Consider the following 12,203-nt stretch of genomic DNA (forward strand, 5'->3'; position numbering starts at 1 on the left):
ATCAGTGCTTTTAAAGCTGCAGGTCTCGACCTAAAATGGGTCACCTAGTAGACACATGCAAATGCGAGTGAATAGTATTGACAGTTTTCACTCTATTGTTTTCGAAAAAAAAATAATTCTCATACTGGAGTAAAGTGGGGTCGCTGAAGGGCACTGGAAAGTTACGAGCTCATGAAATCTGTATGAATTAGAGGTGCAGAAGCAAACGATCAGAGGTGATGGGTGAAGCATTAGGAGGGAAGGGACTAGGTTCATGTGTCAGACCTCATTGCAATGAACATTGCATTTTCACTCTTCTATTGTTTTTAAAATCACTAGGTCTATGCCAAGGAATAAAGTACATTTTGTTGCTTGTTCAGATACATTCAAGTCAAGTCAAGTTGGGGAGCATGCACTGGTACAGTGCGTTGCCGCACCCACTACACAATGAAACAACTCAGAATCCCAGTTTGCAACCCCCCAGGCAGACATACGGTCCAGTCCTACCCTCCGGAAATGACCCTCTATCTGCCGCAGCCAGGTGTTACGTGGTCGACCCCTTGGTCTGGTCCAGCCACTCGGGTCCCTAACAATGAGGATCTTATGAGCTGGATTACCCCTGGGGAAAGGCGCCACATGGCCGTAGTGCCATAACTGCATAGATATCGGGAGCGCCACACACCCCTTTCCAGTGACCTCATGACCCCCCATGCTCTCCCAATCCGTCCACTGACTTCATAGGAAAAGTCACCAGAGACATGAATGTCACTGCCAAGGTAAGTAAACCTCTCAACAAGGTCAACATTCTTTCCGCAAATAGACACACTGCTGATGGCTGTGCCCAAGAGGTCAAAAAAGGCCTGGATCTTGGTTTTTATCCAGGATACTCGCAAGCCCAGACACTCAGACTCCTCGCTCAGTCTCTCGAGCACCCCGATCAGAGCCTCCATTGACTCCGCGAAGATCACAGCGTCGTCAGCAAAGTCAAGATCTGTGAACCTTTCTTCACCAACAGATGCCCCACAGCTGCTGGACCCCACGACCTTGCCCAACACCCAGTCCATACAAGCATTGAACAGAGTAGGAGCAAGAACACACCCCTGACGAACTCCAGAATCAACTGGGAAAAATGCAGAGGTCCTACCTCCACTCTGCACAGCACTCACAGTACCAGTGTATAGGCCGGCCATGATATCCAGCAACTTCAAGGGCATCCCGTGAATCCTCAGGATGTCCCACAGGGCAGCTCGATCAACTGAGTCGAACGCTTTGCAAAAATCGACAAAGGCTGCAAAGAAACTCTGCCGATATTTGCGTATCGAATATACATTGACATAAGAATAATAGTAGAGTATGTACCCTAGAATCTAGGATAGCTTTCAAGCTCCAGAAATACCACACATTCTTATTCATTCATTCATTCATTCATTCATTCATTCATTCATTCATTAACTTGCAGATGATTACTGAACAATAGCATTTGGACAGCCAGAAAGAGCTAACAGGATGTTTCGTTCATGTATCTGCATAAATCTTCAAAAACACAGTTACTGTTTGCTTTGAACAATTCACAGACATGTAGACAACATTAGAATATTGACCAATGAAGCACTTGCATGTGAGCAATGCCTGAAAGCACTAGAATGAATGGCAAACTTATGAAGAACAGTCTATTAAACTGAGTAAAATGGAATCAGTTAGTGTTATGACTCTATACATGTGTATGATGCTGTATACACAGCATACAAAATGGGCAAAGTGGTGAGAGGCCTCCAAAATATAACCACAAAGCAGAATTCTAACTAACCTGCCCAGATAAGGAGCACTTTAGGGTGACCTGAGCTCCTTACAGGCCTGATTCAGCCTACACCATGCCAAATGGGATTTGCCTTTAAAAGTTTAGATATATATAAGCAAAGTCCCAAAATATAATCAAAATGCCCCTCAACAGAGGGGATTGCTGTAAAGCCCTGGTTTGTAGAGATAGGTGAGAAAAGAATCCATATGAAAGGTGGATTTATTTGCAAGATCAGAAAATATACAAAAATGATCAAAAGAGAAAAAAGAGTTGCCAAACAGGCATTCCAAAAACAAACAGGCCCCAATACAAAATTCTAAATGATAATCCTAAAACAAAATCAAAAACAGTCCAAAAATAAAGAAAATCCAAAGGAAACAGCAATACTCACAACTCCTTCACAGCATATTCAAAATAAATGGTGGGGGTCCCACTTCCCAGCAATCTTTTTATGGGGCTGGGAGCGGTATCTTAGCATTGATACAAGGTGGGTAGTCCCACCTCTTCATGTTCCATCCCCAAAACACAAGGAACATAAAGACATTAAAAAATCATTTTGTAAACAATATAGAAAAATATTTGTAAACAATATAATATATAATATATATATATTTAGTAAATGATAAATGAAAAATCATAACCAAAATAAACATAACAAATAATCCAAACTGAAAAGTGAATGAAAAAGACAAGGAAATTAAATTTAAACATAAGTCATTGAAGGGAATCCTAGCTAAAATATAACGGAAGAGAACTTTACAAAAATGAACATACTTACATTTTTTGGAGTTGGAAAAGTCAAAGTGAATTCTCATTTCTCTCTTTCCTGGTATGATGTGGAGTCTTCCACATGGTGAAAGGGGCCCACCAAAAGTCTTCACAAGCCAGATCAGGCCTCCTTTGTTTGACTTAAAAAGGCCTGTCACACCCCATATAGTGGGAAAAATGGCACAAGACTACACACTGGGTGTCTTGTAGTTTGGGACTGATCGGGATCAAAATTGAGAGGTGTTATTTCAAAAAGAATAGTGTTTTTTATTTACAGGTGGATGAAAAAGAGTACAAAACTCAAAAGAAATCTTCCAATCAAAAATATTTAAAGTGAATTATTGCCAGTCCCCAAAGAATCAAAAACAATAAATGTATGTACACAAAAAATTGTAGTCTTGCTAAATAAAAATGTAGTCAGGAAGGTCCACAAAACAAAGTCCTTTCAGTGTCTCCCATAAATACTTGCAAAGAGAAAAAACAGTATATATAGAAAAAGACAGTCACAAACCACAAAACCAAACTATATAAATACCTTCACCAAAACAAAACTAGAAGAAATCTATATCTATTTATATAAAAAAGAAAACATACAAAATAAGGCCGAAGCTGTTATACTTGATGTGCTATAAAAATCAGCTACACCAAATGCACTCACCCCACAACTGAATCAAAAGATGACCCCTGTAGGCAGGAGAACTAAACTTTCAGCCAATCTTGCATCATGCTTCTCCCAATAGCCTCCAATAGCGGCATGATGCAGGCATGTTCCATGTACGTCCTCTACCCAACACCTGCAAGGCCTGTATTAAATAGCATGGTGGCCTCACGTGCATGTGAGTGAGTACGAACACGAGCGCACCCACAACATGCTCCAAGCAGACAAGCCGATTCATTCTCCTGATTGTAAGTTACTTTCCTGTAGTTTTACTTCAGGATTTCATCTTGGGACCTCCTTCTCAGAACTAATGCATGCATGCAAGAAACTAACGTTCCACACTTCTTACTTTACAGCGGCTGGTGGCTATGATGACGTTCACTTTTTTACTGGGTACACGTGAAGTCCAGTAGACATCCTGGACAAGTGTCTACCCTGCTGTCGGCATCACATTGCGGTCCTGCAGAAGTGAAAGTTAAAATGTTTTCAGAAGTGCATGCTCGCATTTCCACTCTTTAAATAGGTAAGTGCCTTTATTTTACTAAGCGAATGTTATTTTTAGTTTGTTCCCGGTACATGTTTTCTGTAATATGGTAATGCCTGGTAAGCGCATTACCACAAGGCCTCAACCCAATTGGCTGCCTCATGCTTTGCAGGACCCAAAATGAAAACAAATCCTCAAAAATAAACTTAATTGTTCTATAAATAACATTATCACAAAAGGACGGTTGACTATAAACCATGAACTTGTATATAAAAGGGAAAACATAGAATCTTTATAAAGAATTTATTAACAAAATCATCAATCTACTATGCTAAACACAACAAATATAGGCAAGAAGGATTTACCTAAAAGAATCCACAACAAACAAGTCCCAATACACAGAAAATCACAATCCTTAAAACAGAGCAAAAAGGTAATAGAAACCAGTAAATCCAAGAAAAATCTGTAATACTCACAAAACTCAACCAAAAACAAATGATCTTCAGCTCCTGAGTCTTCTCATCATAGCCAGAGGGAGGGCTCAGGAGTCATGATGTCAGGGTGGCCCCGCCTCCTCTGGCTTCACCCACAAAGAACAAGGAACATTAGCATATTTAAAGGGACAGAACATAAATATTCATATCACAAAAATGCATGAAGATGTTAAAAAGTAACAATAAAACATATGAACAAATATTCATTCATAACATTTGCTTTAATGGAAACCTAATTATTTGCTATGCTGATGGATAGAAGTCTAATTTCATGCTGATGTAACTGTGCATCTGTTTTTTTTGTTCTCCTAAAATAATGTCTTGTTCACAACCAATAAACTTTGTTATTCATGTGCACAGGAGCATAGCTCGTATGTGATGTCACGCACATGCGATTAGGAGGCAGCTAAAGGGCTTGAGTAATGGTAGTGCTACATCAGACCAGGGGGTGGCGGAGTGTGCTGGCTGTTTCTCTCAGTCCCTTGCAGGACATTCTCAGGAAATCCCGCAAGGGTCCAGTGCCCATGACAATGTCACTTCCGGTGCCCCTGATGATGTCACTTCCAGTTCTGGCATAAATTACATAATTTCCTCCACCAGCCTTTAAAACTGCAATCTTACCTTCATATATTCAGTTCTGTTTTGGAGTCAGTTTTGTAAACAACTCGATTATTTCAACCTTTTGTAGCCAGGAACATAATATATGGGTGGCTGCCCCAAACCTTTTTATCTGTCTGGATTCATTTTGTGACAGTGAGCATTCAGCAACCTGCTTCATTAGTTTTTCATGAGTGCAGCTAATATACAAAAGTTTAAGAATGTTTAGTGTATAGCTAATTTGTTCAAATTGGGTGATTTTTTTTAAAGTAGTGGACTAGGGTAGTATAAAATTTAATAATTTAGTGTGAGTTGACTTTCAGGAAGAAGCCACAAAGCAAGTGAATCACAGGTGGAATATGAATATTTTATCTTTACTGTAATGGGTTACATGGGGAGTTGTTAGTTGATGTGTTCTATCGACTGTAAATAGATGTGTATGTGAGTCATACCAGGGCAGTGTGGAACTACAGACTTGTAGAAGTTTAAACAGCTGAAGACAGAAGGGGTAATTAGATGACCATGGAGACATATGAAGATTTGAACTTCTGGAAGAGAGATGAGAGAAAATGAAAGAGAGAGGCAGCTTGAGACATGAAGAAAAAGAAATGTATTGTAAAGGCCACCCGGCAGCTCAACCCGGCCAGGGACACCCAAAGAATGAAAGGATGGGGGAAGGCAGCTACTTTTGGACACTGTCTTCCCCAAGACACTAAATGGCAGCCTCCATACAGCATAGCGGTGTCCTGGATTCCCGCAGGGCACCATGGGATTTGAAGTTCAGCTTCACAGCTCTGCTGGGTACTGAGGGCACCAGCAGGGGACGCTGCGAGGGGTCTTTAAGACTCATACTTTTTATATAGCCCAGAAGTACTATTGCGTCACGGGGACAGAAGCTCAGAAGTACTTCCGGGCTGACGTAAAACTTGACTTCTCCATCTGACCTGGAAGTGTTAGTAAGTCACATGGACGGAAGAGCAAAAGCAGTTCTGGGTCAGACAATATATAAAGGACTGCGGAACACCCAGCGAGCGAGCCAGCATCGGGAGGAAGTAGACAATGCTTGCTGCGAGGTGTAGAGGATAAGAGAAAGAGAGAATTGTGTTTATTATTGTGCTTATTGTATTACTTGCCTGTTTATTGTGGCTGTGGTGCTTGGAAGGCACTGTTTATAGAAGAAAGTAATTAAAAAGATCTTCTTGGTGCTTTTACCTGGTATTCTGAGTGTCTGTCTATTGGGTTTAAGGGGCAACAGTGACCCCTAGCATCCACAGCATTTTAAGCGACACCTTTAATGGAAAAAATGTTCACTTCCAAAATAACTTAGCAATGAAGCTACTACAGATGCAAATTTGTTGGATGTTTGAATTTGTGGAAGGAGACAATACCAGATATTCCAGCCCCAATGCCTTCATTTGTAGGTGTCATGTTTCAGCCAGCATTTTGCCCCTGGCTGGGGTTTAAATTCATTTTTTGGGTCTATTTTGTCTAATTCTGTATCAGTTATTTGAATGTATGTTTACTTTATTTATTATGTATGTTTTTCTGTTTGTATGTTGGAAAAGGGGAAGGGCCTTAGTTGTGTCCCTTGTGCTTTGTGGGTGGTCACACAAGAGGCAAAGTCATCTGTCCATCATCACCAGGAACAGCACTCCACCCTATTTAAGGGAGGGCCTCCCATACTTTCTGGTGGTTCGTTGAATATTAGAATAATGTTAAGTCCCTAATTTCAAGAATTATTTATAAGAACAAATTACCATTAACAGTTTAGATACTGCAAAAAGGCATTGCTCATTTAATGTTACTTCACAAGTAACAAAGGCTTCTTTTGCTGTTCATAACATTTACAAAGCATCAGTAAAGTATATACATGGGTTGAGACTGTCCCTGAATCTACTGGTGCAAGTGCCAACAGTCCTGCAGTGTTTGCCAGAAGGCAGGAGTGAGGAAGACAGCTGTGCTGGACTGCTGATGTCTTTAATTTTCCTGTTTACCTTTCTAAGGCATCAAATTTTGTAGAGTATATATTCTGAATAAAAAGCAGCTGGGTTCCTGTAATATTCTGTGCTACCCTTCACCACTGCTTGCAGGGTTTTAAAATCTTGAGACAAGCCATTGAAATACCAAGATGTGATGCCAGTAAGGATATACTCTACCGTGCCCTATTAGAGGTTTAAAAGAAAAGATGGAGAAATCCCAGCTGTCTTCAGACATCTGAGGAAGTAGAGGTCCTGGTGAGCCTTTTTGACAAGAAACACCTACCATCAGTGATAACCACTACAAGAAATATAAAGCTGTTCACCCTTTCAACGGCATCCCCTTCGCTGTAGATGGAAGTGTGGTCTGCATTCTGCTTCCTGAAGTCTATGACCAGCTCTTTGGTTTTATTGTCATTAACAATCAGATTGTTGTCGTGACTGTCTCCTAATTGTTGGTGATCAAATTTATTATTGCGATGTCATCAACCAATTTAATGATGAGGATGGAGATGTGTCTGGCTTCAAAGTCAGAAATGAACAAGGAGTACAGAAGGAGGCTCAGCAAACTACCCGGTGGTGTGCCTATGTTTTGGATCAACATGGATGATGTGATGTTGCCAAACCTGAAATGCTGAGGTCTATTGGATACAAAGTACAAAATCCAGCTGCTGTACAGGCAGCACAGTGTGCCAGTAGTTTTGAAAATAAATGGAATTGAGAAAAATGCAAAAACCTGAGAGATCTAGAAAACAAGCTTAAAGCACAAAACTAAAATCATAGTCAACAGGCTTAGCAAAGCAGTCAAAAACAAGATACAGGTAAACTGAAAGATGTGGTCAAAAAGGCCAAAAAATGTTTGTAACCAGATATCTAAATGACGCCAAAAAAGTGATTTGTTAAGTTGAATCCACAAACTTGGCTAAACTAGAAAGTTGACAGCTCTGACTGTTATACCATCACAGCAATGATATTGCATGTATCCTAACAATGGCTAGCAACCATCAAAAGAACTGTTTAGAAATGGCATCATAGGAAAAGTTGATTTAAATAAAACAATTTTTCAAAATGAATCCAATTGAGAAACAAATGGGACCAGAGGATTCCTTGACCTTTTAAACCCACAATGTGAAGTTTTAGGTTTTTTATGAGGTTAAGGAAAATATTCATAAATTGAAGAACAAAAGTCAAATCATGAAAGTTGCATAGAGCTGCACTGAATTCTGAACTGAGGAGTTAATGGTGGTCAGCTTTGCTGATAGAACAGTGTTAAATGAGCTGTAGTTTTTAAACAGGACTCTGGCATAGCTGTTTTCCTTATTCATATGGGCCAGGATGGTATGAAGTGTAAGAGATATGGCATCCCCTGTGGATTGGTTGTGAGGATCTGTAAACTGGAGGTTATCATGACTATAAAAGCACTTCATCACAGTTGGAATGAGCTCCACCAGTCTAAAGTCATTCTGATAGTCCACTTTTGTTTTGTTGGACACAGGGTTGTCATTTTGAAGCAGATAGGCACCACAGATTCTCTCAAACAAATATTAAAGATGTAATTGAAGATGCCAGCTAGCTGATTGCTGCAGGATTTTAAAACATGCTCTAAAATGCCATTTGTACAGATGGTGTGTGGATATTGACCCATTCCAAAGTCCTCCTTATGTCATGTACAAAAATAAAGAATGATGAGTCATTAGAGACAATCTAATGGCAGACTACTTATTACCATGATCAAAAGTGGCATTAAGCTGATCAGAAACGAGACTGGATTAACTTTTATTTTGTGTTCTGTAAGCATTCCCAATCCATGACATCATTTGCAAGAACCATTACAGCAGCAGAATTATGTTTCTAGGAAATATTTCTAAGGAAATATGTGGATTTTGTAGGCACAAAGTCATCAAGACATTTTTTGATTAATTTCATTACAATGTCTCCATACACATCCGATGAAGCGTCTTTAAAGATGTTCCAATTTACACAGTCAAAGCAGTCCTACATGTTTTCCTCTGTCTCTTTAGTTCAGCACTAAGCCACTTTTCTTGTTGGCTCCTCACATTTGTAAACAGGCTGAAGGAACTGTCTGATAGATGTTCAGAATGTCTGAGATGTTTTTGAAGTAAGCTATAAGTGTCTTTTATCTAGGTGTAGCAGCGATACAGAATATTAGATCCCCTCATGGGGTAGGTGATATGCTAATGATATCAGAGGCGGCCGTTGGGGGTGGCGACTAGGCCAATCGCCCCAGGCCCCACGCCTGAGGGGAGCCCCGCGATAGAAGATTCTTTTGTCACTGTCAGCTCATCATACAAATATGCGGGACCTCTGCAAGACATTCAAATCCATTATAGACTGAAATACGATACATGGTGGATTTCTTCTAATTCCTGTGACCGTTGCAAGTGCGGAAAGAAGCTTTTGAAAGTTGAAACTTATTAAAAATTATCTACGATCAACAATGTCGCAAAACAGACTGTGCAGTTTAGCTATTTTGTCAATCAAAAAGGAACTTGCCTCAACATTGGACTACGAGGATCTTATCAACGATTTTGCTCAGCGAAAAGCCAGAAAAGTGGACTTCCGTCTGTGACTGTCAAAGCAGCTGTTTGGTAAGTGTTCGTTTTATTACAAGTGTTCTGGTTCTCCGTAATTAAATAAATTTGCTGAATCCAGCGGGTTCAGCAGAAACGACTGTTATCTAGTTTGTTAATTTTGCTGCAAAATGTTTCTGAATCATTAATTAAGTTGGTTAAAGGCCACTAAACCAATATAAGAACAATTACAATATGTAATGTAATCAAACGGCCAATGGTACCTACATAAGGCACACATGTTTTTTAACAATAATAAGGTGTACAGCATTAGAGGCGGACAAGCCCGTGAGCGTGGTGGTACGGTATATAGCCTACACTAATGGCTCTTGGCCCTGCATATGACACTCGCCCAAGGCCCCGCGTACTCCTAAGGCCGCCTCTGATGATATTTAGGATAAACATTCTTTAAGTGTGCTTTGTTGAAGTCCCCAGCAACATAAACACCACCTAGGATTTAAATACTTGTATTCTGTAATAATGTACAGATTTTTCAGTGAATTGTTCAAGTTGTTTTGTGGAGGAATGTAAACAGCAAGAAGAAAAAAAGCAGAGGTCTCCCATGGAAAATAAAATGGATGGCACTTGATCACTAAATAGTCCACTTTTTAGAGATTTTAATATCAGTGCACCACATGTTGTTTACCCTCAAACACACAGACCTTCTAATTTGCTTTTGCTGACAATCAATCCGATCTTCACATCACTAAAGCCATCTGGTGATTTGCAGCATCTGAGCTAATGACTATAAGATCACAGAACTGCCCTACAGTATATGCCACTGTTCATCCACAGCAAATACTTTATCCAAAATGTTCTTCAAAGAACTGTAGTAAAACTTATTCATACACTGAAAATCTTTTTCACTTTTTCCCTTTTAAATCAAAATTGTAGAAGCTCTCTTTATATTACAGTAATTTCTTAGACTTTATTATTTAAACACTTTCTGAAACATCACAAATCACTTGATTGATCTATCACTTGATGTTGCTATCTGGCAAACCCAGAACCGAGGACGAATGAACATCACAGCCAACAAGCTTTTGAGTGCCTAAGAGTCTGGCAGCAAGCTGTCGGCGTAAGAGCCCATGATGCATTATGCATGATCCCTGTGGAAGTTCAGTCAGCTTAACATGCAGTTTGTGTTTGCTTTTGGGATTGTCGGGCTAATCCGTAGAATTGTAGGGTATCTAGGCATCTTAATATGCAAAGGATGAGGAAAGTCTTTGGAGCGGACACCCTACATGCTCTCTTTCAGCATTTATCCAGCTGGGCAGATGCCCATGTGCACGGGTTGATTTAATAGAATTAATGTTTCAGCCAGAGGGTTAGGGAGCAGGTCAAGGAGTCACTGGATCAATATGCTGGTGATTACAGTGAAGGAGGATTTAATGCTATTTCATTATGTGGCCTATTAAATAAAACCGAGCTTGTATTTAATCTTAAAACATTTTGTACTTGTGACTGATTTCACTAAAATTTAACATGATCTGCATCCGTGTTTTGTAAAATTTGTCCATCCACTAGAAAGTCCATCATATCGAATCTTTCATTTTAATAAAAGAAAAATTACATTGAGGCTCATTGAGGAGAAATAATTCAAATTGTCAGAGTAAGCCTTTGACTTTCTAAATAACAGTAGTGTTTTCAAGAAATAACAACATTCTTAAGCCTGCTTTATCTAAGAGAATTAAAACAAAACTAAATGCCATTATGAACAATGCCTCCTATCATCTTTCTGACACACTAACATGGAGTACTTTCAGCCAAGAAAGCAATAATCAGAAGTGTGTCAAGAAAGGCAGCTGGGGCTTCTTTATACCAACAGCAATATGCCTCACTAGGACTGTAACTGCCAGGTCACAAATTTCTTTTCCAAATTTTTTTTTTCCTTTTTAGTCATTCTGATGTCTGTTCAGAACATAGGGTATATATATATATATATATATATATATATATATATATATATATATATATATATATATATATATATATATTGTAATACACATATAGGGGCCAGCCAAAGGGCCCGACAGAGCACGAAAACACGCCAGAAGGGAGTTTAAGACAGTGTATTAATGCTTTTCTCTTTTCCTCACCAGAAAATATGAAGAACAAAAGCATTCCCCACCTTGAATTCTACAAGAAAAAACACCATCCCAACACCTGAAGAGTTTAAGCATTCCATCCGTCCTTCCCCGATGACTTCACTTCTGGTTACCCTCCGATGTCCTCATCCCCGGTCATCACCTCCGTCGCCATCTCTCCACATCACCTCATTTCTTCCACCTACTTCCTGTCCAGATCACATAAATTGCTCAGTCTATCCTTGCTTGATTGTCAACTGTTTTATGCAAAATTGACCGTTTGTATCAGTGCCAACTGAGTACTTGGACCACCGACAGTATACGGGAACGTATCCAAAACCCTTAATCTGCCTTTCTCACATTTATTTCTTCACGATATATATATAGTAACCAGTGTTGCTGCCTGTTAGCTGCACATAATGGCACTCAGTCAAGTAGTTGAGTGCAGTTCAGTGGTTCCCCTGCTCCATTTTTCGCCAGCTGCATGCTCTTAACAGTGAGCTGTCTTTATGTTAAACAGTAAACCTATGGCAAAGAAACACAGCTGCTCTTCAGAAACTCCCTCTTAAACAGTATTTCAATGAGAAAAAAACACACACTTACCCGTCCCCTTTGCGGCATCAGCTGCAGGCTTATCGCACAACATGTTTTTTGCATGAGGTTTTAAAACATTTTAAAGACCAAGCCCTGGCCAACCTAACGGCTCACTCTCCTGTCCTCTCTCCCTCAAACTGCGCCTTCTCTAGTCACTACTTCTGAGCCGCTGAACCC

The sequence above is a fragment of the Erpetoichthys calabaricus genome, chromosome 8 (assembly GCF_900747795.2).
Source record: "Erpetoichthys calabaricus chromosome 8, fErpCal1.3, whole genome shotgun sequence".
NCBI lineage: Eukaryota > Metazoa > Chordata > Cladistia > Polypteriformes > Polypteridae > Erpetoichthys > Erpetoichthys calabaricus.